This window comes from Canis lupus, chromosome X, assembly GCF_003254725.2.
Source record: "Canis lupus dingo isolate Sandy chromosome X, ASM325472v2, whole genome shotgun sequence".
Taxonomy (NCBI): Eukaryota; Metazoa; Chordata; class Mammalia; order Carnivora; family Canidae; genus Canis; species Canis lupus.
The window spans coordinates 58912391-58940334 of NC_064281.1; the positions used below are offsets into that span (position 1 = coordinate 58912391).

General features: G+C 36.8%; 1 long non-coding RNA gene across 1 annotated transcript in view; it reads left to right on the forward strand.

Moving 5' to 3' along the window:
* The window catches only part of LOC118353661 (uncharacterized), a 107193-nt gene extending 80826 nt beyond the window's left edge, over nucleotides 1–26367 (forward strand). Inside the window, exon 3 of the long non-coding RNA XR_007409301.1 lies at nucleotides 25181–26367. This is a non-coding gene — a long non-coding RNA (uncharacterized LOC118353661). The remainder of the gene's footprint in view (nucleotides 1–25180) is intronic.
* Nucleotides 26368–27944: the final 1577 nt, after the last annotated feature.

Below are 27944 nucleotides of genomic sequence, written 5' to 3' on the forward strand. Positions count from 1 at the left end.
GACTACCTGTTGAGCACTGAGCCCAACATAAAGCTCAATCTCATGACCCTGAGATCATGACCCCCCCAAGCCGAAATCAAGAGTTGGATGCTTAACCGATTGAGCCAACCAGATGCCCCTTGACTTACTCTAAAAGTGGGAGTTGATACCTCTTAATTACCTTTACCTATTTTGCATTTACTCCACACCCATTCCCTCTGGCAACCAGTAGTTCATTCTCTATATTTATGAGTATGTTCTTCTTTGTTGTTGTTTTTATTTGTTTGCTTGTTTAGTTTTTTAGATTCCACATATCAGTAACATCATATGGTATTTGTCTTTCTCTTTCTGACTTATTATACTTAGCAAAATACCTTCTAGGTCCATCCATGTTGTCATAAATAATGACATTTTATTCTTTTTTGTGGATGAATAATATTCCATAGTGTACATATACATCTTGTTTAACCATTAATCTATCAATGAGCACTTAAGTTACTCCTATATCTTGGCTATTGTAAATAAAGCAGCAATATACATAGGGGTGCATACATCATTTTTATTGAAGTATAAATTATGTACAATGTTATATGAGTTTCAAGTGTACAACAAATTGGTTCAACAATTCTATACATTACTCAATGCTCACTATGATAAGTGCAGTCTCTATCTTTCCCCATACAATGATTTTAAAAAAAAAAAATTTATTTAAATTCAATTTGCCAACATATAGTATAACATCCAGTGCTCATCTAATCAAGTGCCCTCCTCATTACCCATCACCCAGCTACCCCATCCCCCCACCCACCTTCCCTTCTGCAACCCTTTGTTTGTTTCCCAGAGTTAGGAGTCTCTCCTGGTTTGTCTTCCTCTCTATTTTTTCCCCACTCAGTTTCCCTTTCCCTTATGGTCCTTTGCAATGTGTCTTATATTCCACATGACTGAAACCATATGATACTATCTTTCTCTGATTGACTTATTCACTCAGTATAATACCCTCCAGTTCCATCCACGTCAATGTAAATGGTAAGTATTCATCCTTACTTCCTTACATCCTTACATCCTATACCAAAGATATACCAAATCTTCTTTATCCATGCATCTGTCAAAGGATATCATGGCTCCTTCCACAGTTTGGCTATTGTGGACATTGCTGCTATGAACATTAGGTACAGGAGTCCTGTCATTTCACTATGTCTGTATCTTTGAGGTAAAAACCCAGTAGTGCAATTGCTGAGTCATAGGGTAGCTCTATTTTTAACTTCTTGAGAAACCTCCACACTATTTTCCAGAGTGGCTGCACCAGCTTACATTCCCACCAACAGTAGAAGAGCATTCCCCTTTCTCCACATCCTCACCAACATTTGTTGTTTCCTGTCTTGTTAATTTTAGACATTCTCACTAGTGAAAAAGTGGTATCTCATTGTGGTTTTGATTTGTATTTCCCTGATGGCAAGTGATGTTCTCACTGCACAATGTTATTACAGTATTATTGACTATATTTCCTATGCTGCACTTTTCATCTCTGTGACTTATTTATTCCATAACTGTAAGACTATATCTCTTAATCCCCTTTATCTATTTTACCCATCTCTCCACTCACCTTTCCCCTGGCAACTACTGGTTTGTTTTCTGTGGTTAAGAGTTTTGTTTCTTTGTTTTTTAGATTATACATATAAGTAAAATCATATGTTATTTTTTCTCAGTCTTACTTAACATAATGCCCTCTATGTCCACTCATTGTCATAAATGGCAAGATATATACATATAATCTTTGTCCATTATCCATCAATGGGCACTTGGATTACTTCCATATCTTGGGTATTGTACATAATGATGCAATAAATATAAGGATGCATATATTTTCCTAAATTAGTATTTTTATTTTCTTTGGGTAAATACCCAGTAGTGGAATTACTGGATCATATGGTGTTTCCTTATTGTGGTTTTTATTTTGCATTTATTATAGTTTTGATTTTCATTTCCATGACAATTAGTGATGTCAAGCATATTTCCATGTATTTTGTCTACCTGTATGTCTTTGGCAAAATGTTCATGTCCTCTGTCCATTTTTAATCAGATTATTTGTTTTGGTTTTGAGTTGTACCCATTTTAGATATTAACCCTTTATTGGATATGTCATTTGAAAACATCTTCTCCCATTCAGTAGGTTACCTTTTCTTTGTTGATTGTTTCCTTTGCTGTGCTTTTTTATTCTGATGTGGTTCCAATAATTTATTTTTGCTTTTGTTTCTCTTGCCTTAGAAGACATATCTAGAAAAGTGTTGCTAAAATTGATATCAAAGAGGTTACTGCCTTTGTTTTCTTCTGGAAGTTTTATGGTTTCAGGTCTCATATTTAAATCTTTAATCCATTTTAAGTTTGATTTTGTGTATGGTGTTAGGGTGAAGTTCAGTTTTATTCTAGTGCACATAGCTGCCCAGTTTTCCTAGAACCATTTGTTAAAGAGACTTTTACCGAATGTATATTCTTGCCTCTTTTGTCACAGATTAATTGTCCATATAAGAGTTGGTATATTTCTGGGCTTTCAATTTTCTTCCATTGACCTATATATCTCTTTTTGTGCCAGTATCATACTGTTTTGATTATTACAGTTTTGTAGTATAGTTTGATATATATTGTTTTGATATTTCCATGTTCTTCTTTCTCAGGATTGCTTTGGCTTTTCAAGGTTTTCTGTGGTTCCATATAGGTTTTAGGACTTTTTGTATTGGTTCTGTGAAAAATTCAATTACAGTTTTGATATGGATTGCATTTAATCTGGAGATTATTTGGGTGATATGGACATTTTAACAATATGCTTATTATAATCCATGAGAATCATATATCTTCCAATATTTGTGTTGTCTTTAATTTCTTTCATCATTATTCTATAGTTTTTCAAGTATAGGTCTTTTACATCTTTGGTTAAATATATTCCTAGATATTTTACTCTTTTGATACACTTATAGATGGGATTCCTTTTTATTAATTTCACTTTCTGCTATTTCATTGGTAGTGTGTAGAAGTGAAACAGATTTCTGTACATTGATTTTTGTATCTTGAAACTTTACTGACCTCATTTATTAGTTCTAATACATTTATTTGTTAGCGTCTTTAGAGTTTTCTATTTATAGTACCATGTCATTTTCAAATAGTAAATGTTTTACTTCTGCCTTGCCAAGTTGGATTTGTCTCACTTCTTTTTCTTCTATGATTGCTATGGCTAGGACTTTCAGTACTATGTTGAATAACAGTGCTGAGAATGGACACCTTTGTCATGTTCTTGATCTTAAAGAAAAATTTTGGCTTTTCACTATTTTTTTAAATTTTTATTCATGAGAGACAGATGCAGAGACAAAGGCAGAGGGAGAAGCAGGCTCCCTGCAAGAAGTCGGGTGTGGAACTCGATCCTGAGACTTTGGGACCACACCCTGAGCCAAAGCCAGATGCTCAACCACTGAGCCACCCAGGCGTCCCAACTTGTCATTATTTTTTAAAAGATTGTATTTATTTATTCATTAGAGACACAGAAAGAGAGTGGCAGAGATATAGGCAGAAGGAGAAGCAGGCCCCATGTAGGGATCCCGATGCGGGGTTCCATCACAATACTCCAGAATCATGCCCTGAGCTGAAGTCAGATTGCGCTCAACTGCTGAGCCACCCAGTCATCCCTGGCTTTCCACTATTATGTTAGCTGTGGGTTTGTCATATATGGCTTTTATTATGGTGAAGTATGTTTCTTCTATACTCATTTTGTTGAGAGACTTTATCATGAATAGATGTTTAATTTTGCCAAATTCTTTTTCTACATCTTTTGAAATAATCATATGTATATTTACCCTAAATTTTGTTAATGTGGTTTATCACAATGATTAATTTGCATATATATTATTGCAATAAATCCCACTTGATCATGTTGAATTATCCTTCTAATGTATGTTTGAATTCAGTTTGCTAATATTTGTTGAATTTTTTTGCATCTATGTTCATCAGGAATATTGATCTGCAGTTTTCTTTTCTTTGTAATGTCTGTCTGACTTTAGTGTCATGGTAATGCAGGCCTCATAGAATAGATTTTGAAAGCATTCCTTCCTTTTCTTCTTTTTTTGAGAAGAGTAGATATTAACTCCATGCATTTGGTATAATTAACTTTTGAAGCCATTTGATCCTGGACATTTTTTTTTGGGGGGGGGAGTTTTTTGATTACCAATTCAATTTGATGTCTAGTAAACAGTCTGATTTTTATTTCTTCCTGATTCAATTTGGAAGATTGCATATTTCTTGAAATGTATCCAGTTCTTCTAGGTTGTCAAATTTACTGGCATATTATTTTTTTAGTATGTTCTTATAATTCTTTATATACCTCTGGTATCAGTTGTAATTTTTCTTTCATTACTGATTTTATCTCCCCACATCTTCTCTTTTTGTCTTGATAACTGTGGCTAAAATTTTATCAACTTCATTCACTTTTTTCTCCCAAAGAGCCAGCTCTTGGTTTAGTTTATTGATCTTTTCTAATTTTTAAGTCTCTACTGATTGATCTTTTCTATTTTTAAGTCTCTATCTTTTCTATTTTTTAAGTCTATATATATGTATACTCTCTCTCTCTCTCTCTCTCTCTCTATATATATATATATATATATATAATCTATATATCTTGTTAAGTCCATCATCTTCATTCAAATCCACTCTTTCCTTATCAATATGCTATCTGGATTATCTATCCATTGATTTAAGTGAGGTGTTGAAGTTTCCTAATATTGTTGTATTAATTTTAATTTCTCCCTTTATGTTTATTAGTGTTGCTTTATATATCTTAGTGCTTCTATGTTGGGTACATAAATATTTACAATTGTTATATTCTCTTATTGAACTGATCCCTTTATCATCATGCAATACCCTTCTTTGTCTCTTGTTATAGTTTCTGTTTCAAAGTTTGTTTTATCTATGTATAGCTACCCCACCTTTTCTTTTGCTTATATTTACATGGTATATATCTTTTCATCCCTTTACTTTCAGTCTATATGTGTCTTTAAGTTTCAAGTAAGCCTCTTGTGAGCAGCATATATATGGGTCTTTTGTTTTTGTTCATTCAGCCATTCTGTCTTTTGATTTCAGATTTTAGATCATTTATATTTAAAATAATTATTGATATGTATGTACTTATTGCCATTTTGCTAATTGTTTTCTGGTTGTTTTGTAGTTCTTTTTTTTCATTTTAACGTTTTGTAGTTCTTTTATGTTTCTTTTTCTCTTATTCTCTTCCCTTGTAACTAATGATTTCTTTAATGTTATGCTTGGATCTTTTTTCTTTACTTTTTTGTTTATGTATTATAGGTTTGTATTATAGTTTGTAGTTACTGTGAGGCTTAATATATAATATTCTAAGTATATAGCAGTCTGTATTAATTTTATGGTCATTTAAATTTGAACACTTGTTAAAAGCAATAAATGTTATTTCATCCATGTTTTATCTATATGATGTCATAATTTTCCATCTTTTTATTTTGTGTACCCTTTGATTAATTTTTGCAGATCTAACAAATTTTGATCTAACTACTTTTGTGTTTCAACCTCCATGCTGTCCTATAAATGTTTAATCTACGACCTTTCATGTATGTTTACTTTTGCCCGTGAAACTTTTTCCTTTCATAATTTTCTTATTTCAATTTATGGCTTTTCCTTTTTTGCTTTAAAGCTCCCTGTAAGTTTTCTTGTAAGGCTGATTAAATGGTATTAAACTCTATTAACTTTTGTCTGTCTGGGAAATTCTTTATGTCCTTTAACTCTGAATGATAACCTTGTCAGGTAGAGTATTCTTTGCTGTAGGTTTTGTTTCTTTCAGCATTTTGGATATATCATGCTGCTGCCTTCTGGAGAACAAAGTTTCTGCTGAAAAATCAATGCTAACCTTTATGGGGTTCCGTTATATGGAAATATTTACTTTTCTCTTGTTCCTGAACCTGGATTAATCTGTTTTCTTCCCCAGCCTAAGGAAGTTTTCCGCTATTATTTATTCAAATGAGGTTTTTACTCCTTTCTCTCTCTTCTTCTGGAACTCCTTGAATGTGAATGTTAATAGACTTGATGTTCTCCCAGAAGTTGCTTAACCTACCCTTAAGGTTTTTTTTCTTCTTGATGTTCAGCTTAGGTGCTTTTAACTTCTCTGTCTTCTAGGGACACCTGAGGGGCTTAGCAGTTGAGTGTCCGCGTTTGACTCAGGGTGTTATCCTGGTACAGGGATCAAGTCTTGCATCAAGCTCCCTGTGAGGAGCTTCTCCTTCTGTCTAATCTCTCTGCCTCTCTCTGTGCGTCTCTCATGAATAAGTAAATAGATAAAATATTTTAAAGTAGGAAAAAGAAAATTTCTCTGCCTTCCAAATCACTGGTTCATTCTGCATCCTCTAATCTGCTGTTGTCTACTTAATGTTGTTTCTCATCTGTTGTTGTTTTTTCATTTCAGTTATTGTGTTGTTCAGCTCTGATTTATTCCTTTTTATATTTTCTCTCTCTTTGTTGAAGTTCTCAATGATTTATCCCCTCTTCTCTCAAGTACAGTGTGCATCTTATGACCATCACTTTGAACTCTTTATCAGTTAGATTGTTTGTCTTTTTTTCTTTTTCTTTATTTTCTACAGGTTTTTCTGGGACTTCATTTAGAGCATATTACTCTGTCTCATTTTGTTTGACTTTCTGTGTTTGTTTCCATGAATTAAGCAGAACAGCTACTTCTAGTCTTGAAGGGAATGGCCCTGTGTAGAACAAGTCCCTGTGTAGATTGCATTGCTTGGTGGCTTTGGGCAGCTGTCAGGAACTATAACATGGGCTGTGGGTCCTGGGCCATTCCACACTAGGGCCACCCTGGTTGGATAGGTTGGATAGCTGAATGCCCTGTTGGTTGGGCTGGAGCTAAACTGGGCACAACTTATGTTGCCATGAGATGCTCTATGCTGGTGGTGCTCTAGCAGGAAAGGTGGAGCTCTAGTGGGTATGAACTGGGGGGTCTTTGGATGTTGGTTGCAAGGGAGACCCTGACAGTTCCATAGCTGGAACTGAAGTTGGTACAGTCCATAGGCCCCAGGGTATTTCATGCCAGGGCTATCTTTGTAAGGTGGCTGAAGCTGAAGCAGGCACAAGCCAGGTTTTTCTGGGGGCACTCAACTTAGGGGGCATCCTAGCAGAATGGCTGGAGCTGAGGGAGGCCTGAGTGGGAATGGCCTAATGGTAATCTCTGGAGGCCTCGGTGGACAACTGAAACTGAAGCAGGTGTGGGGTTGGGTTTTCCCAGGATGTACTGTGCCTGTACTACCTTGATTTTATGGCTGAAGCTCTAGTGGGTTACATCTGGTTTTGTTCCAGTGTACAGTGAACTGCTACCGTCTCAGTGGGATGGCTATAGCTTGGACTGGCATGGATAGGGGTCACCTTGGGGGGTTGTCTGGGGCTGCTGTGAACTAGGGGCCCAGGAATCACAAAGGTGGCAGGCTGACTGGAACACCTGCACCCTGCTTCTACACATGCTATCAAGGTGGAGGGGTAACATAAACAATGGTACTCACCAGCACCTCCAACCCCAGAGAGCATTTCTGCAATTTCTTTAACGTTTGGCAGACATTATAGGGTTAGTTCACTTCTAGTTTATTTGCTCCTTAAACTGCAACTTTTTCTGCCTTAAGGAAGGCAAATCTGGCAGTCTCTCTGAGCTATCCCTCCCTACTACATTTTACAGCACTGCAGTGGTGTTCTTATTGTTGTCATGTCTCCTTCTCTCCTGCTGCTCTCTATGGTTACTTTGTCCCTTCTTCTCCAGAAACTGTTCAATAAGCCCTGTTTTTCAGGAGAAATCCTATATGTAGGTATAGATTTGGTGTGTCCGTGGAGGTGAGTTCAGGGTTTTCCTACATTGCCATCCTGGATCTCTCTTTATCAGTTTGTGCTTAAATATAAATGTTTATTTTTGCTTGAAAATATATTAAATTATTAAAAGATATTTATATTGACATATTCTAATTATAACTAAACAAGGAACTTAAATTCTTTTTTATTTTGTTATTTTTTTACATTAAGCATTTAAAATAAAATTTATCATGACTGTTTTAATTAAAATTTGGACATTTTTTGGCAAACCTAGTTATTTTTGTTTTTTCTCTTGTAAGGTGAAGGATCAAATGGTTCTTATCTAAAGTTCATTTTTGGAAATTCAGTAGTACTTTAGGCATAAAAGATATCAATAATTTTATTACTCTGAGCTTGAAGTTTAATTTGGGAAAAAGAAAATCAAGAAAAATTTTGTGGAATGAATAAGTAACAGAAATAAAATGTACAGCATAGGGAATATAGTCAATGGTATTATAACAGCATTGCAAGTTGACAGATGGTAGCTGTGCTTTGTGATGAGCATAGAATAACATATTGAGTTGTTAACTTACTATGCTGTATACTTGAAACTAATGTAGTATCATATGTCAACTATACTCAAATTAAAATTTAAAAAATTCAGAGTAATTCAAAAAGCACTAAGAGTTAACAGGGTAATTTTGTAACAGAAAATTCTAGTACTCTGGGCATGAAATAGAAAAATAATGTAGTCTTTTTACATGAAAAGAAACAAATTCAAAACACTATATGGTCTCATTCATTTGGGGAATATAAAAAAATAGTGAAATGGATTATAGGGGAAAGGAGAGAAAATGAGTGGGAAATATCAGAGAGGGTGACAGAACATGAGAGACTCCTAACTGGGAAACTAACAAGGAGTAGTGGAAGGGGAGATGGGCAGGGGGATGGGGTGACTGGGTGATGGGCACTGAGAGGGGCACTTGACAGGATGAGCACTGGTGTTATGCTATATGTTGGCATATCGAACTCCAATAAAAAATATACAAAAAAGTTACCATTTTGATGCATTACCCAAATAATAACTTAAAGGATTCATTAATTCATTAATTCATTCAGGCACCTACTGAAGGCCTTTGTATTTACACATGTAAGCATATATATATAAATATAGTAATCAGTAATAAAGATTTTAGCTATAGCCTTAAAATATGATTAACTGAACATAATAAATAAAGTAATATATTTTATATTTATCATTTGAATTAACTGGAACAACCTTCTTAAATAGAAAATCATAACCATTATTTTGTATATTTTTGTATTTACCTGTAATCATTGTACCTAATTGATTAACCATTTATATTAATTATTAACTGCAATTGAAATAGCAAGTTTTTAATTTACCTAGATAAAAGAGAAAACTAGCAAGCCAAAAACCCAAAACTATTTATTTTTTCCATGAGCACTATTTCATATTATTTTAACTCTGAGGAAACAAAAACAAACATACAGGCATAATTGAAAAGCATTTGCAAATTTGTTCATCTATTGATTTTAGTAAATACGATTATATTAAAATTGTTTAGTAACCAATATTTTCTGTCTTTATTTTTTAGCAACTGTAAGCATTCAAAGATTACTTATTACTCAACTTAGGCCTACAGTCTTAAAGTTAGTTAAGGACTTGAAAATTACAATTTAGTTAACACATTAAATCTTTGTGATTTGAAACATTTTAAGAATTTCATAAAATTAATTCCTTATAGGGATACCTGTATGGTTCAGAGTTTGAGCATCTGCCTTCAGCTCAGGGAGTGATCCCAAGTCCAGGGATGGAGTCCCACATTGGGCTCTCTGTGAGGAGACAGCTTCTCTGTGTGTGTGTCTCTCATGAATAAATAAATAGTCTTAAAAAAATTAATTCCTTGTAAAGATATCCTTTATAACATAACATTTATTATATTTATAGCATTTATATGTTAGTGAATATGACAATTCATTGCTGCAACAGTCATCTGTAGAAAATATTATTTTACATACATGATTTTGTATATAAATAAGTTATGAAAAAAGTAGAAAGCTATTTCACTCATAAACTAATGTAGGGAATTTAGGACATTTTAATTAAGAGAAATTCAGACTTAGAAATAAGCTTTTCAGTGTCCTTCCCTAAACCCCATATTTTAATAATTTTCTGTCTATTTTAATAACTGTTCATCTAGACTAGATACTCTTAAAATGAACAAAGAAGAACTGAATGATTTTTTTGGTCAGTTAATCTTTAGCGTTTCTCAAGAGAGAGAAAAGGAAAGGAAATGGAAAGGAAAAGAAATGAGAAGGAGTTGATTCCTGGCAAATATGTAGTTATCACTGCAAAGGCTAAGTATATTCTCTCTTCAAGGAGAGAGAAGAAAATTTAGTTGTAGAAAAATGTATTTTGCCATATGCATACACAAAAGAGAATGATACATAACTGACTTTAAAATATTATTTCCCTTGACAATTTCATTAAGCTTATGATTAAAGGTCTAGCACTTAATAACCCCCAGACTATAGAAACAAAGAAGAGGATTTCTCCCATTTTAAACAAAGTTATTTCTCCTTTTAATAAATAAGAAAATTTGTGGGTGAGTTAAGATGGCAGAGTAGTAGAGGGACCCTATGCTTGCCTCGTCCCTCAATAATAGCTAGTTAAATACCAAATCATTCTGAACACCCAGGAAATCTATCTGAGAATTGAGAGAATATACTGAACATCTAGAGGGAGAAAAAAGGTCATATTGTGTAAGGTAGGAGCTGTGGAGAGTTGATTTGAGAGAGAAAAAAAATCACATGTGCTGCAGAGGTGAGGGAGTCCTGATCACAGAAAGAGGAGAGAGAGAAAGAGAGAAAGCAGAGTGCAAGGGATTGCACAAGAAAAACATTTCCCCCAAACCATTCACTGAGAAAAAGAGAGGGGCTGATTATAACAAGTTATTATAAGCAGTGGAGCTCAAAGTCTGAAGTTTTAGAAATCCACACCATTGCCAAGGTCACATCTGGTGGGCTTAGCAGTGCTCCTGTGAAGAAGGAGGGAAGAGGCCTGGGAGAAGACAACCTGGTCTGAAGATCCCATAGGTTGCCCTGGGAGAGACAATTCCCCACCTGGAAGTGAATTTGAAAGAGGTGACACAGCCTCTGGGGTGACAAAAGAGAAGGTTTAGTGGCCCCTGTTAATTAGCATAACAGAGGCACCTACTGAAGGCAGCTTACCTGGAAGGGAGCTTTTGTCTGTTCTTTACCACAAACTCCAAGCCCTTGTGTGGTCATGTGACTGATTTCTGGGTAAATTGGCACCAGCCACAGTGTGGCAAGACCTTCCCCCAGAAGATTGGTGTGGGTCTACATCATGCCAGGTCCCTAAAATTTGGAGTTTTTCAATCCAATCACATATCTGAGATAAAACACAGGAGCACTGTGCCACCAAGCAGGCAGGCAGCTCAGACATGAGGTAAAGGCAGAGTTTTGATAGATGCTTGGAACATAAGAAGGGAAATTGTTCATTCTTCTGTAAGGGCACCCTGAAGAATAGCTGGTGTGAAGTCCCCACTCCAGGCACAAGGATGCAGGATGATGCCATTTTCCCCAGGCCCATTAGCATGGACAGGCTTCAGTGAACAACACAACACCCCCAGTGGAGGCTGGAGCTGCTTACACCAAGCTCCACCCTACTGTGCTCTTCAGGTGCATCATTACTAGGGCAAGTCTGCCTGAGAACCAGTACACCAGGCTTCCCCCCCACACCACCACCACCATATAACCAACTGGATGCAATAGCAAGGATAAAGCAGATAAATGAATCAATGATACAAAAGATAAAATTATGGGAAATAATGAAGCTGAAAATAAGAGGGAAAGAAAAATATTAAATCACAAATGTGGACTTAGGAAACTCAGAGACTCCATAACGGGTAATAACATTCATATCTTAGGAGTCCCAGAAGAAGAATAGAGGAAGAAGGGGAAGTTTCCTTTGAACAAATTATAGATGAAAATTTCCTTAATCTGGGAAAGGAAACAGACATAGAAATACAGGAGACACAGAAAACTCCCATCAAAATCAACAAAAGCAGGCCAACACCAAGATATATAGTAAAATTTGCAAAATACACAGATAAGGAAAGAATCCTGAAAGCAGTGATGGGGGAAAATGTCCTTAACCTGCACGGGAAGACAAATAAGGTTTGTAACATATACCTCCACAGAAACTTACAGGCCAGAAAAGAGTGGCATGATTTATTCAATGTGCTAAATGGGAACAATATGTAGCCAAGAATACTCTATTCAGCATGCTACCATTCAGAACAGAAGGGAAGAGTAAAGTGTTTCCCTGACAAACAAAATCTAAAGGAGTTCATATTTCAAACCCTGCAAGAAACATTTAAGGGGACTGTGAGTAGGAAATGAACACCAAAAGCAACAAAGACTATAAAGGAATAGAGAAAATCTCTAGAAACACCCACTTTATAGATAATATATTGGAACTAAATGCATATCTATCAATAATCACTCCAAATGTAAATGAACTAAATACTACAGTCAAAAGACAAAGGGTGTCAAAATGGATTAAAAAAGAAAGACCCATTGATATAACCTGAGCTGAAACCAAGAGTCAGATGCTCAACACAATGAGGCACTCAGGTGCCTCCAGACAAATTGATTTTAAACCAAAGAGTTTGACAAGAGATGAAGAAGGGCACTAACTCACAATTAAGGGATCTATCCAACAAGAAGCTCTAACAATTATAAATATGTCCCCAACTTGGGAGCACCCAAATATATAAATAAATTAATAACAAACATGAAGAAACTCATTGATAGTAATACAATTAAAGTATGAGACTTTAACACCCCACTTACACAAATGGAAAGATTATTTAAGCAGAAAATCAACAAGGAAACAATGTCTTTGAATGACACACTGGACCAGATGGATTTAACAGACATATTCGGAAATATTCTGAACATTTTACCCTAAAGCAGCAGAATACACATTCTTTCAAGTGCATATGGAACATGCTCCAGAACAGATCACAAACTAGGTCAGAAATCATACCTCAACAAGTATGAAAGGATTGAGATCATACTATGCATATTTTCTGACCACAATACTATGAAATGTGAAGTTGAACACAAGATAAAATCTGGAAAGATCACAAATACAGGGAGGCTAAAGAACATCCTACTAAAGAATGTAATGGGTTAAGTAGGAAATTAAAGGAGAAATTACAAAAATACATGGAAGCAAATGAAAATCAAAACATGACTCTCCAAAACTGTTGAGATGCAGCAAAGGTGGTCCTAAGAGGAAAGTATACTGCAGTAGAAGACTACTTCAAGAAGCAAGTCTCAAATATACAATATAGCCTTGCACCTAAAGGAGCTAGAGAGGAAATAACAAATAAAGCCTAACGCCAGCAGAAGAAGGGAAATAAAGATTAGAGCAGAAATAAAAGATGTAGAAACAAACAAAAAATTAAAGCAGTAGGACAGATTAATGAAAGAGATGGCTTTTTGAAAGAACTGACAAAATTGATAAACTAGTAAAACTTAACAAAAAGAAAAGAGAAAGGACAAATAAATAAAATCAGGAATGACAGAGGAGATATCACAAACAACACTACACAAATATAAACAACAATAAGAAAAATCATATCCTGAGGCACCTGAGTGGCTCAGTTAGTTAAGCGTCTGCATTTGGCTTGGGTCGTGTTCCTGGGATCCTGGGATCGAGCCCCATGTCGGTTCCCTGTTCAGCAGTGAGTCTGCTTCTCCCTCTCCCTCTGTATGCTTTCTGTCTCAAATAAATAAATAAATAAATAAATAAATAAATAAATAAATCTTTTTTTAAAAAAGAAAAATCATATGCCAACAAACTGGGGAATCTGGAAGAAATGGATAAATTCCTATAAACATATAAACACAATAACTGAAACAGGAATAAATAGAAAATTTGGACATACTTTTAACCAGCAAAAGAATTGATTAGTAGTCAAAAATCTCCCAATGAACAAACATCCCTGGCCAGATGGCTTCTCAGGAGAATTCTACCAGACATTTAAAGGTCCCACTAAAAAATAAAAAAAATAAAAAAAAATAAAGGTCCCACTAAAAGAATTACAGGGTAATATCCCTGATGAACTTGGATGCAAAAATTCTCAAAGGGAAATATCAGAAAGGGAGACAGAACGTAAAGACTGCTAACTCTGGGAATCGAACTAGGGGTGGTAGAAGGGGAGGAGGGCGGGGGGTGGGAGTGAATGGGTGACGGGCACTGGGTGTTATTCTGTATGTTAGTAAATTGAACACCAATAAAAAAAATAAAAAATAAAAAATAAAAAATAAAATAAAATAAAATAAAAAAAAAAGGAAACTAGCAAATTGAATCCAACATTACATCATTAAAAGAAATGAGAAGAACCATATGATCCTCTCAATAGAGGTAGAATATGCATTTGACAAAATACAGCATCAATTCTTAATAAAAGCCCTCAACAAGTAGGGATTGAGGGAACATACCTCAATATCGTAAAAGCCATATGTGCAATATCCACAGATAATATCATCCTCAGTGGAGAAAATCTCAGTTTATTTCCTCTATGGTCAGAAACAAGACAGAGGTGTCCACTCCCACCATTGTTATTTAACATAGTACTGGAAGTTCTAGCCTCAGACAATAAAAAGAAAGAAAAGCATCCAATTGACAAGGAAGAAGTAAAGCTTTCACTATTTGCAGATGACATGATACTCTGTAAAAAACCCAGAGTCCATGAAAAAATTAGTAGAACTGATATAGGAATTCAGCAAAGTCTCAGGTTATAAAATCAACATACAGAAATCTATTGCATTTCTCTACATCAGTAATGAAGTACAGAAATCAAGAAATTGATCCCATTTACAATTGCACCAAAACCCATAGGATACCTAGGAATAAACCTAACCAAAGAGGTAAAAAAAACTGTACTCTGAAAACTATAGAATGTTTTGAAAGAAATCAAGAAGACACGAATAAATGGAAGAACATTCCATGCTCATGGATTGGAAGAACAAACATGTTCAAATGTTTATACTACCGAAAGACATCTACACATTTAATGCGATCCCTATCAAAATACTGCCCTCATTTTTCACAGAGCTAGAACACACAAATTTGTATGGAATCACAAGACTCCAAATAGTGAAAGCAATTTTGAAGAAGAAAAACAAAACTGGAAGTATCACAATTTCAAAGTTCAAGTTATATTACAAAGCTGTACTAATCACTATTTTAAAACACTATTTTAAAACACTATTTTAAAACACTATTTTACTGGTACAAAAATAGATCAATAGAACAGAATGGAAAACTCAAAAATGATCCCACAACTATATGGTCAGCCAATCTTTGACAAAGCAGGAAAGAATACCCATGGGAAAAAGAATGTTTTGAAAGTCGGACAGCAACATGCAAAATAATGTAACTGGACCACACTTTATTGCACAATACAGAAAAATTAATTGAAAATGGATAAAAGACATAAATGTGAGACAGGAAACCATTAAAGTCCTAGAGGAGAACACAGGCAGCAAACTCTTTGAACTCAGCTCTAGGAACTTCTTACTTGACACTTCTCTGGAAGCAAGGGAAACAAAAGCAAAAATGAACTATAGGAACTTAAGATAAAAAGATTCTGCACAACAAAGGAAACAATGCGGGGATCCCTGGGTGGCGCAGCGGTTTGGCGCCTGCCTTTGGCCCAGGGCGCAATCCCTGAGACCCAGGATCAGATCCCACATCGGGCTCCCGGTGCGTGGAGCCTGCTTCTCCCTCTGCCTGTGTCTCTGCCTCTCTCTCTCTCTGTAAATATTATAAATAAATAAAAATTTAAAAAAAAAGGAAACAATGCACAAAACTAAAAAAGAACCTACAGAATTGGAGAAGATATTTGCCAATGACATATCTGACAAAGGGTTAATATCTAAAATCTATAAAGTACTTATCAAACTCAACAACTAAAAAAAACCCAAATAATCCAGTTATGAAATGGGCAAAAGAGATGAAAAGATATTTTTCCCCAAAAAGACATATGGATAGCTAAGAGACACATAAAAAGATGCTCAACATCACTCATCATTGAGGAAATACAAAGCAAAACTATGAGATACCACCTATCTGTATTTGAGTAAATGAAACTAAATGCCAATTCTGGGTATACACACACACACACAAAAAAAAAAAAAGACTAAAAAAATCTTTATCAGATTTTGAAACGAAGACCTTGAGCAAAATTGGTCCAAAGGATATTTGTTTGAGAAAAATCTTCTCAGCATTTAAGATCAGCTTGATACTTACTAGGCCTAACTCCACTCTTTCTCTATACACATTTATTATAGACAAACAACTTTAATATCAAGATATTAAACAGACAACCCATAGAAGCAGATTTTTAAAGGTGATCAGATTTTTAGAAATCCCAAGGAATCTTATTCCTAGGATCATAAAATAAACCCAGTGCTGAAAGCCTTTAATAAAACATCAAATTCAATTCAGTGTGAGCTTACTTCCCAACTAAGAGAAGGCGTTGCCTTGAACAGATAGAAACACAAAGGGTCTCTGATACTTATGCTCAACAGAAAGAGACACGGGTCTCTATAGCATGCTATTACTGAGTAAAAGGTTCTGGTCCAAAGTAGTGAGAACTTCAGCTGAGTATTAGTGTCCTTCATTTCTGTCATTGGCTTCCTGACAAAGATCATCAGGAACACCCCTGTAAGTTGTACAATTTGGGTTTATTGGTTTTTGCAGCAAGGAAGAATGCATACCACAGGGGAAAATATGCCTAGGTTTAGATCTCTCCATTTTCCTACTTGGAGTTTGCTGAGCTTATTGGATAAGTAAATTATAATTTTGATCAAGTTTGGGAAGTTTTCTGCCATTTTTCAAATATTTTTATGCACCTTTTTTTTGATTTTCTCCTTCTGTCACTCTCATTATGCAATGTTGATACTCTTGATGGTTTCCTACAGGTCTCTGAGGATCTGTTCATTTTTCTTCATTGTTTTTCCTTCTCTTCAAATTAAATAATCTCTATTGATCTACCTTCAAATTGACTGATACTTCTGATAACAAATCTTCTATTGAGTTAAAATTTCCATTGTAGCAAATATATTTTTCATATCCAGATATCCATTAGTTTCCTTTCTGTTTCCTATTTATTCATATCTCCTAATTAATAGTTTTTGTATTTCCTTAATTCTTTTTTTATTTCCTTAATTCCTTGTTATAATAAATTTATTTTTTATTGGTGTTCAATTTGCAACTTACAAAATAACACACAGTGCTCATCCCGTCAAGAGCCCCCCCTCAGTGCCCATCACCCATTCACCCCCACCCCTCGCCCTCCTCCCCTTCCACCACCCCTAGTTCGTTTCCCAGAGTTAGGAGTCTGTATGTTTTGTCTCCCTTTCTGATATTTCCCACACCCTTCTTCTCCCTTCCCTTCTATTCCCTTTCACTATTATTTATATTACCCAAATGAATGAGAACATATAATACTTGTCCTTCTCCGATTGACTTATTTCACTCAGCATAATACCCTCCAGTTCCATCCACATTGAAGCAAATGGTGGGTATTTGTCGTTTCTAATGGCTGAGTAATATTCCATTGTATACATAAACCACATCTTCTTTATCCATTCATCTTTCGATGGACACCGAGGCTCCTTCCACAGTTTGGCTATTGTGGACATTACTGCTATAAACATCGGAGTGCAGGTGTCCCGGCGTTTCATTGCATCTGAATCTTTGGGGTAAATCCCCAACAGTGCAATGCTGGGTCGTAGGGCAGGTCTATTTTTAACTCTTTGAGTAACCTCCACACAGTTTTCCAGAGTGGCTGCACCAGTTCACATTCCCACGAAAAGTGGAAGAGGGTTTCCTTTTCTCCACATCCTCTCCAACAATTGTGGTTTCCTGCCTTGTTAATGTTCCCCATTCTCACTGGTGTGAGGTGGTATCGCATTGTGGTTTTGATTTGTATTTCCCTGATGGCAAGTGATGCAGAGCATTTTCTCATGTGCATGTTGGCCATGACTATGTCTTCCTCCTTGAGATTTCTCTTCATGTCTTTTGCCTATTTCATGATTGGGTTGTTTGTTTCTTTGGTGTTGAGTTTAAGAAGTTCTTTATAGATCTTGGAAACTAGCCCTTTATCGGATACGTCATTTGCAAATATCTTCTCCCATTCTGTAGGTTGTCTTTTACTTTTGTTGACTATATCCTTTGCTCTGCAAAAGCTTCTTATCTTGATGAAGTTCCAATAGTTCATTTTTGCTTTTGTTTCTTTTGCCTTCGTGGATGTATCTTGCAAGAAGTTACTGTGGCCGAGTTCAAAAAGGGTGTTGCCTGTGTACTCCTCTAGGATTTTGATGGAATCTTGTCTCACATTTAGATCTTTCATCCATTTTGAGTTTATCTTTGTGTATGGTGAAAGAGAGTGGTCTAGTTTCATTCTTCTGCATGTGGATGTCCAATTTGCCCAGCACCATTTATTGAAGAGACTGTTTTTCTTCCAATGGATAGTCTTTCCTCCTTTATCGAATATTAGTTGACCATAAAGTTCAGAGTCCATTTCTGGGTTCTCTATTCTGTTCCATTGATCTATGTGTCTGTCTTTGTGCCAGTACCACACTGTCTTGATGACCACAGCTTTGTAGTACACCCTGAAATCTGGCATTGTGATGCCCCCAGCTATGGTTTTCTTTTTTAAAATTCCCCTGGCTTTTCGGGCTCTTTTTTTGTTTGTTTGTTTGTTTGTTTTGTTTTTTGTTTTTGTTTTTGTTTTTCTCGGGGTCTTTTCTGACCCCACACAAATCTTAAAATAATTTGTCTAACTTTCTGAAGAAAGTCCATGGTATTTTGATAGGGATTGCATTAAACGTATAAATTGCCCTGGGTAACATTGACATTTTCACAATATTAATTCTGCCACTCCATGAGCATGGAATATTTTTCCATCTCTTTGTCTCTTCCTCAATTTCTTTCAGAAGTGTTCTGTAGTTTGTAGGGTATAGATACTTTACCTCTTTGGTTAGGTTTATTCCTAGGTATTTTATGCTTTTGGGTGCAATTGTAAACATTTTTTTTTATTTTTTTTTTAATTTATTTATGATAGGCACACAGTGAGAGAGAGAGAGGCAGAGACACAGGCAGAGGGAGGAGCAGGCTCCATGCACCGGGAGCCCGATGTGGGATTCGATCCCGGGTCTCCAGGATCGCGCCCTGGGTCAAAGGCAGGCGCCAAACCGCTGCGCCACCCAGGGATCCCCTTGGGTGCAATTGTAAATGGGATTGACTCCTTAATTTCTCTTTCTTCAGTCTCATTGTTAGTGTATAGAAATGCCATTCATTTCTGGGCACTGATTTTGTATTCTGCCACGCTACCAAATTGCTGTATGAGTTCTAGCAATCTTAGGGTGAAGGCCTTTGGGTTTTCTATGTAGAGTATCATGTCATCGGCGAAGAGGGAGAGTTTGACTTCTTTGCCAATTTGAATGCGTTTAATGTCTTTTTGTTGTCTGATTGCTGAGGCTAGGACTTCCAGTACTATGTTGAATAGCAGTGGTGAGAGTGGACATCCCTGTCTTGTTCCTGATCTTAGGAGAAAGACTCCCAGTGCTTCCCCATTGAGAATGATATTTGCTGTGGGCTTTTCATAGATGGCTTATAAGGTGTTGAGGAACGTTCCCTCTATCCCTACACTCTGAAGAGTTTTGATCAGGAATGGATGCTGTATTTTGTCAAATGCTTTCTCTGCATCTAATGAGAGGATCATATGGTTCTTGGTTTTTCTCTTGCTGATATGATGAATCACATTGATTGTTTTACAAGTGTTGAACCAGCCTTGTGTCCTGGGGATAAATCCTACTTGGGAATGGTGAATAATTTTCTTAATGTACTGTTGGATCCTATTGGCTAGTATCTTGTTGAGAATTTTGGCATCCATGTTCATCAGGGATATTGGTTTGTAATTCTCCTTTTTGGTGGGGTCTTTGTCTGGTTTTGGAATTAAGGTGATGCTGGCCTCATAGAACGAATTTGGAAGTACTCCATCTCTTTCTATCTTTCCAAACAGCTTTAGTAGAATAGATATGGTTTCTTCTTTAAACAATTGATAGAATTCCCCTGGGAAGTCATCTGGCCCTGGACTCTTGTGTCTTGGGAGGTTTTTGATGACTGCTTCAATTTCCTCCATGGTTCTTGGCCTGTTCAGGTTTTCTATTTCTTCCTGTTCCAGTTTTGGTAGTTTGTGGCTTTCCAGGAATGCGTCCATTTCTTCTAGATTGCCTAATTTATTGGCGTATAGCTGTTCATAATATGTTTTTAAAATCGTTTGTATTTCCTTGGTGTTGGTAGTGAACTCTCCTTTCTCTTTTATTATTTTATTAATTTGAGTCTTCTCTCTCTTCTTTTTAATAAGGCTGGCTAGTGGGTTATGTATCTTATTAATTCTTTCAAAGAACCAACTCCTGGTTTTGTTGATCTGTTCCACAATTCTTCTGGTCTCGATTTCGTTGAGTTCTGCTCCAATCTTTATTAACTCTCTTCTTCTACTGGGTGTAGGATCTATTTGCTGTTTTTTTCTCTAGCTCCTTTATGTGTAAGGTTAGCTTTTGTATTTGAGTTCTTTCCAGTTTTTGAATGGCTGCCTGTATTGCAATGTATTTCCCCCTTAGGACTGCTTTTGCTGCATCCCAAAGATTGTGAACGATTGTATCTTCATTCTCATTAGTTTCCATGAATATTTTTAATTCTTCCTTAATTTCCTGGTTGACCCTTTCATCTTTTAGCAGGATGGTCCTAAACCTCCACATGTTTGAGGTCCTTCCAAACTTCTTGTGATTTAGTTCTAATACCAAGGCATTATGGTCTGAGAATATGCAGGGGACGATCCCAATCTTTTGGTATCGGTTTAGACCCGATTTGTGACCCAGTATGTGGTCTATTCTGGAGAAAGTTCCATGTGCACTTGACAAGAATGTGTATTCAGTTGAGTTTGGATGTAAAGTTCTGTAGATATCTGTGAAATCCATCTGGTACAGTGTATCATTTAAAGCTCTCATTTCCTTGGAGATGTTGTGTTTAGAAGACCTATCGAGCATAGAAAGCGCTAGATTGAATTCACCAAGTATAAGTGTATTGTTATCTAAGTGTGTCTTAATTTTGGTTATTAATTGATTGACATATTTGGAAGCTCCCGTATTCGGGGCATATATATTGAAGATTGTTAAGTCTTCTTCTTGGATAGATACTTTAAGTATGATATAGTGTCCCTCTTCATCTCTCACTACAGTCTTCGGGGTAAATTTTAGTTTATCTGATATAAGGATGGCTACCCCTGCTTTCTTTTGGGGACCATTTGAATGGTAAATGGTTCTCCAACCTTTTATTTTCAGGCTGTAGGTGTCCTTCTGTCTCAAATGAGTCTCTTGTAGACAGCAAATAGATGGGTCCTGCTTTTTTTATCCAGTCTGACACCCTGAGCCTTTTGATGGGGTCATTAAGCCCATTCACGTTCAGAGTTACTATTGAAAGATACGAGTTTAGTGTCATCATGATATCTATTCAGTCCCTGTTTTTGTGGATTGTTCCACTGGAATTCTTCTTAAAGGGGAATTTTAAGAGTCCCCCTTAAAATTTCTTGCAGAGCTGGTGTGGAGGTCACATATTCTTTCAGTTCCTGCCTGTCTTGAAAGCTCTTTATCTCTCCTTCCATTCTGAATGAGAGCCTTGCTGGATAAAGTATTCTTGGTTGCATGTTTTTCTCATTTAGGACCCTGCATATATCCTGCCAGCCCTTTCTGGCCTGCCAGGTCTCTGTAGTGAGATCTGCTGTTACCCTAATACTCCTCTCCATAAAAGTCAGGGATTTCTTGTCTCTTGCTGCTTTAAGGATCTTCTCATTATCTTTGGAATTTGCCAGCCTAACTATTAGATGTTGAGGTGTTGAACGGTTTTTATTGATTTTGGGGGGGATCTCTCTATTTCCTGGATCTGAATGCCTGTTTCCCTTCCCAGATTAGGAAAGTTTTCAGGTATGATTTGTTCAAATACATATTCTGGCCCTTGTCCCTTTCAGCGCCCTCGTGAACCCCAATTAAATGTAGGTTTTTCTTCCTCAGGCTGTCATTTATTTCCCTTAATCTATCCTCATGGTCTTTTAATTGTTTGTCTCTTTTTTCTTCAGTTTCCCTCTTGTCCATCAACTTTCTTCTATGTCACTCACTGGTTCTTCCACCTCGTTAACCCTCCTCGTTAGGACTTCTAGTTTGGATTGCATCTCATTCAATTGATTTTTAATTTCTGCCTGATTGGGTCTAAATTCTGCAGTCATGAAGTCTCTTGAGTCCTTTATGCTTTTTTTCTAGAGCCACCAGTAGCTGTATAATAGTGCTTCTGAATTGGCTTTCTGTCATTGAATTGTAATCCAGATTTTGTAACTCTGTGGGAGAGAGGACTGTTTCTGATTCTTTCTTTTGAGGTGAGGTTTTCCTTCTAGTCATTTTGCTCAGTGCAGAGTGGCCAAAAACAAGTTGTATTTGGAAAGGGAGAAAAAGAGTGGAGAGAAAGAAGGAAAGAAAAGAAAAAAAGAAAAAAGGAAGAAAAAAAGAAAAAAAAGAGAAGAAAAAGAAAGAAAGGAAAAAAAGGGTGGGGGAAGGAAACAGAAATCAAAAAGCAAAAAACAAACAAACAAACAAAAAAACACGGGGGAGTATCTTCTGATTCTGTATACTTTAAGTCCCTTGAGTTCCCCCTGGAACTTGTCCGTCTAGCTGGTCTTCTGGGGGAGGGGCCTGTTGTGCTCATTTTCAGGTGGTAGCACTTGGGGGAGCTGCTCTGCCCCCTGCCTGGTGCAGGGCTCAGTGGGGGTTGTTTACCCCATGAGGCCCCAGGAGAAACAACCACAGTGGCGGCGGCCAGCTCTGGAGCCCTGGAGCCCTGGATTCAGCTCCTGCCGTAACTAAGGAGCTCTCCATCTGCAGGGGCCTGGATGCTCTGGGGGTGGGGCCGCTGATCTGCTAGCTCAGGGCAGGAGCGTCCTTGCTGTCCTGGGCCCTCCTGGTCTCTGCCTGTCTCAGGGGGTGGTCGGATTTTGGGCTGTGTCCCCGGCGCCCTGTGCTCCCGGGCCTGTGCTGTTGGATTCGCGCTCCCAGCTAAGCAGCACCCTCTCCGCAGAGCCGCCAGCCGAGCCCCTCCAAGCTGCAACAGGGTCCGCGCAACCGTCTCTGCGTGGATCCTCCACCCGAGCCCCTCGGAACTGCTCCCGGGTCCAGCCGAGCTGCTCCTGGTCCAGCCTTTTGCGCCCTGCAGCCCCTTAGGGAGCTCCGCGCACTCTCCCGGGGGTGCAGGTGTCTGTTAGTGTCCCAGGGAGCCTGAGGGCATCCCCGCCCTTCTGGGTCCTGCTCCAACTCCCTGCGAGCGCCTTTCCGCCCTGGAAGATTGGTGCAGCTCCTGCTTCTCCCGGCTGGAGCTTTCCTGTCCTGGGGGCACTTTCCCCGGCCTTAGCCCGGCTCCTCGCGGGGCCCCTCCCCCTTGGATGCCTTTTGTTTCTTTATTTCTTTTTTCCCCGTCTTTCTACCTTGATAGAAATGTGAACTCTTCTCACTGTAGCGTTTCAGCTGTTCTTTCTTTAAATCTCAGGCCGAATTCGTAGATTTTCAGGATGATTTGAAGGTTATCTAGGTAATTTGCTGGGGACAGGTGACTTGGGGACCCTACTCTTCCGCCATCTTGCCCCTCCTCCTCCAAGTTCTTTGAAGTCTTTGCTATATCTAACATCTGCATCCCTACTGAGTCAGTTTCCACTGACTACATTTTTTTCTTGTATATGAGTCACCCTTCGTTTGCATGTCTTGTAATTTTCTTTTTGTTGAAAACGGCACTTTTAATCAGATCCAGAGTTGAAAGAGTAGTTCAATACATGACCATTTTAAATAAACTACTGTTTCAACTCTGGATCTGACTCTTTCTTATCATTCAGGGGAAAGTCATAGTTGTTGATTTTTTTAACTTTTCTTTTTTTTTCTTTTCTTCATTTAATTCCAGTTAGTTAACATACAGTGTAAGATTAGCCTCAGGTGTAGAATTTAGTGATTCAACACTTACATACAACACCCAGTGCTCATCACAATGAATACCCTCCTTAATCCCCATCACTCATTTAACACATCCTCCACCCATCTCACCTTTGGCAACCCTCAATTTGTTCTCTATTGCTAAAAGCCTGTTTTATGGTTTCCCTCTCTCTTTTCTTCCCCTGTATGTCCATCTGTTTCATTTCTTAAAATCCACATGAGTGAAACTTGTAGATTTTCAATATGAATTATGAATATTTGTAAAGATTTGATGATGTGTTATGTGTGGGGATAAAAAAACTTGGGGGAAATTTAGAGTGAACTTCTGGATTAAGCAATTGGACACATAGGAATATATTTTCATGGGATGGTGAAGATTAGAAAAGGAATAGGTTTTCTTAGAGGAAATCAAGAGATTTTTTTGGCCATGTCTTTTTTTAAGTGGCTTATTATTCATTCAAACAATAAGGTCAAATAGGCTTTTGGGCCTGTGACTAGAGAAGCCTGGACTCGAGATTACCTTGTTTTAAACTTAAACTTTAGTTAGTTAATATACAGTTCAATATTGGTTTCTGGAATAGAATTCAGTGATTCATCACTTGCATACAACTGGGTGTATGTAACAGCTCATCACAGCTTATATCACAGCTCATCACAACAAATGCCTTCTTTAATGCCCATCACTGATTTAGGCCATCTCCACCCACATCCCTCCATCAATCCACAGTTTGTTCTTTATTGTGAAGAGTCTCTTATGATTGTTTCTCTCCTTTTTCCACCCTTCCCATATCTTCATCTGTTTTCTTTCATAAATTCCACATATGAGTGAGATTGTATCATATTTGTCTTTCTCTGACTTATTTCACTTAGCATAATGCTATGCTGTGACATTGCTGAATTCAACTCTACCTCTATCCATGTTGTTGCAAATGGAAAGATTTCATTTTTTGATGGGTTAATAACATTTATATAAATATAAATATAAATATAAATGCCACTGCTTCTATATCAATTCATCAGTTGGTGGACATTTGGGCTTTCTCCAGAGTTTGTCTATTGTTGATAATGCTGCTATAATATTAGGGTGCATGTACCCCTTCAAATATGTATTTTTGTATCCTTTCGGTAAATATCTACCAGTGTAATTGCTGGATCACAGAGTAGTTCTATTTTTAATTTTTTGAGAGACCTCCATACTGTTTTCCAGAGTGCCTGCACCAGTTTCCATTCTGACCAGCAGTGCAAGAGGGTTCTTCTCCAGATTGCATTTAAAACCATCAATCTAGGAAAAATCACCCAGGAGCAGAGTATAGGTTGAGAGAATGAACAAAGACTCAGGATACGACACTGAATCCTTCCTACATGTAGAGCTGAGGTAGGTTAGATGACTGTTGTATTTGTGCTAAGAATCACTCTAATCTTCAGCCAAAGATTTCATATTTACAACGATCTTCTAGGGAACAATTCTTCTTAATAACAAATGTGGCCCAACTGCCTTTCAGGTGGGAATAGATTGGTGTTTGGTGGACATTGTAGAGCAAGCTTAGTTTTTGGCATTCTGTTTTTATAATTTTGATGAGTACATGGATGTATAAACCATTTACCCACAAACAACAAACATATACTGGGTTCCAACACGTTCCAGATCCTGATAAGTCATAGGGATGAAGATTTTTAAGACACATTTTATATTTTCAAAGGGCTAAATAGGGTTAATTACAAGATACTGTTGAGGTATGAGAAAGGGAATTCTTAACCATGTCTGTGGGATTCTGGCAATATATCATAAAGGTGATATTTATGCATAGTAGGAGTTCTCCCAGGATAGTGCTTCATTTGGAATATAAGTTAGTCTTTGCAATGATTTTATGTGGTAATTATCCATTGATTTAAATGTGTAAAAGAAATACAGATAAACATATAAATAGATACAAGCAGATGAACATGCACACACACATAGACATATATGTCGTAATGAATTCACAATTTCTCAGATATTACTATTGTGAGTGGAGAAATGTACACATCCCTAATGATCAGTCTCATTTATATTGAAGAACTCAAAATCTCAGGTTGGAAGATAACACTGTCCAGTAAACTTTACATGTTGTCCCACTCTGTTTTCTTTGCTACTTGCTAAAATTCTTTTCCTTCCCTAAACCTCCACTATCCCCCCAATCCCCTCTCACACAGCAAGCTCATGACTGCGTCTCATTTGTCATTTAGAAAATATTTGCAACTAAAAGGAAATTTCATTGTCTTTCCTCCACCAAAATGATCAACTTACTGATATCTTTACCTATATATTTTGTCTACCTTTCTTTTATAATGGATGACATGCTCCTGTTTCTATTAAAGGTTGATCCCTATACTTTTGCTAGAGATTTTACTCCTTTCTCTATTTAAAAAATATGTTTGAATATATGTATAATAGTTTATAGTATGGATAACATACAATTGATTCAATTCTCTAATGATAAATTGTTTTCAAACTTTGCCATTATAAACAATACAGTAATAAATATTCTTACATATAATCCTAAGTACTAGTGTTTTACATGATACATTTCCAAATGCAAGACTCATGGTTTGAAAGCTTGCGTATTTTCAATTTTAATAAATATTTGCACACCACTTACCCAACCAGTTGGTTTTGGCTATTCTAAGGCCTATACTTTTCCACTTGAATTTTATAATAAGCTTGTCTATGCCTATAAAAATCTTGCTGAGGATCCCTGGGTGGCGCAGCGGTTTGGCGCCTGCCTTTGGCCCAGGGCGTGATCCTGGAGACCTGGGATCGAATCCCACATCAGGCTCCCGGTGCATGGAGCCTGCTTCTCCCTCTGCCTATGTCTCTGCCTCTCTCTCTGTCTCTCTGTGACTATCATAAATAAATAAAAAAAAAAATTTAAAAAAAAAATCTTGCTGAAATTTTTACAGGAATTACATTAATGCATACAGCAATTTGAGCAAAATTGACTTGTTTAGCATAATGATTCTTGCAGTCCATCAACACGATATGTCACTAGATTTGTATTCTTTGATTTCTTTCATCAGCATTGTGTAGTAAGCAACAAAGTCCTGTACTTTGGGATGAGTAGATACACACCTAAGTGTTTTGTGGGTTTTTTACATAGTGATTTTACACACTATTGTATTATTAATTTCAATATCCAGATGTTTATTGGTACTAAATAGAAATACAATAGATTTTATATGTTTAATTTATGACATTGCTGTGACATTGCTGAACTCAATAGTTTTAGAAAATTATTTTGATATATTATTTGATATTTTCTTTGTAGAAAATCATATTATTTGCAAATAAAGACTTACCTTTTCATTCCAATATGTATTTTTATTATTTTTTTCTATATTATGATGAATAAGAGTGCTGAGGGTGGACATCATTTTCTTGTTTCCAGCCCTAGGGAAAAGCAGTCAGTCTTTCACTATTAAATATGTTAACTGTAAATATTTTGCAGGTGTTCTTTTTTTTTTTTTTGCAGGTGTTCTTTAGAAAATTGAGGACATTCCCCAATATGCCTAGTCTTCTGAGAATTTATATCATAAAAGTGTGTTGGATTTCATCAAATACTTTTCCTGCATTGATTAATCTTATCACATAGCAATTCTCTTTTAGTCAGTTGATATGGTGGATGACATTGATTTTCATGTTTTTTTTTCTGTTTTAAGGACTTTTATTGTGACCTTTCATATGTAAATACACAATCAAATTAGAATTGATTCTTTTCTGTGTGTGTGTTTACTTTCTTAAAATTTTTTGGTATATATTTTTTATTGCAGTTCGATATGCCAACATATAGCATAACACCCAATGCTCATCCCATCAAGTGCCCCCTCAGTGCCTGTCACCCAGTCACCCCAACCCCCCGCCCACTTCCCCTTCTACCACCCCCTGATCCTTTCCCAGATTTAGGTGTCTCTCGTGTTCTGTCACCCTCTCTGAT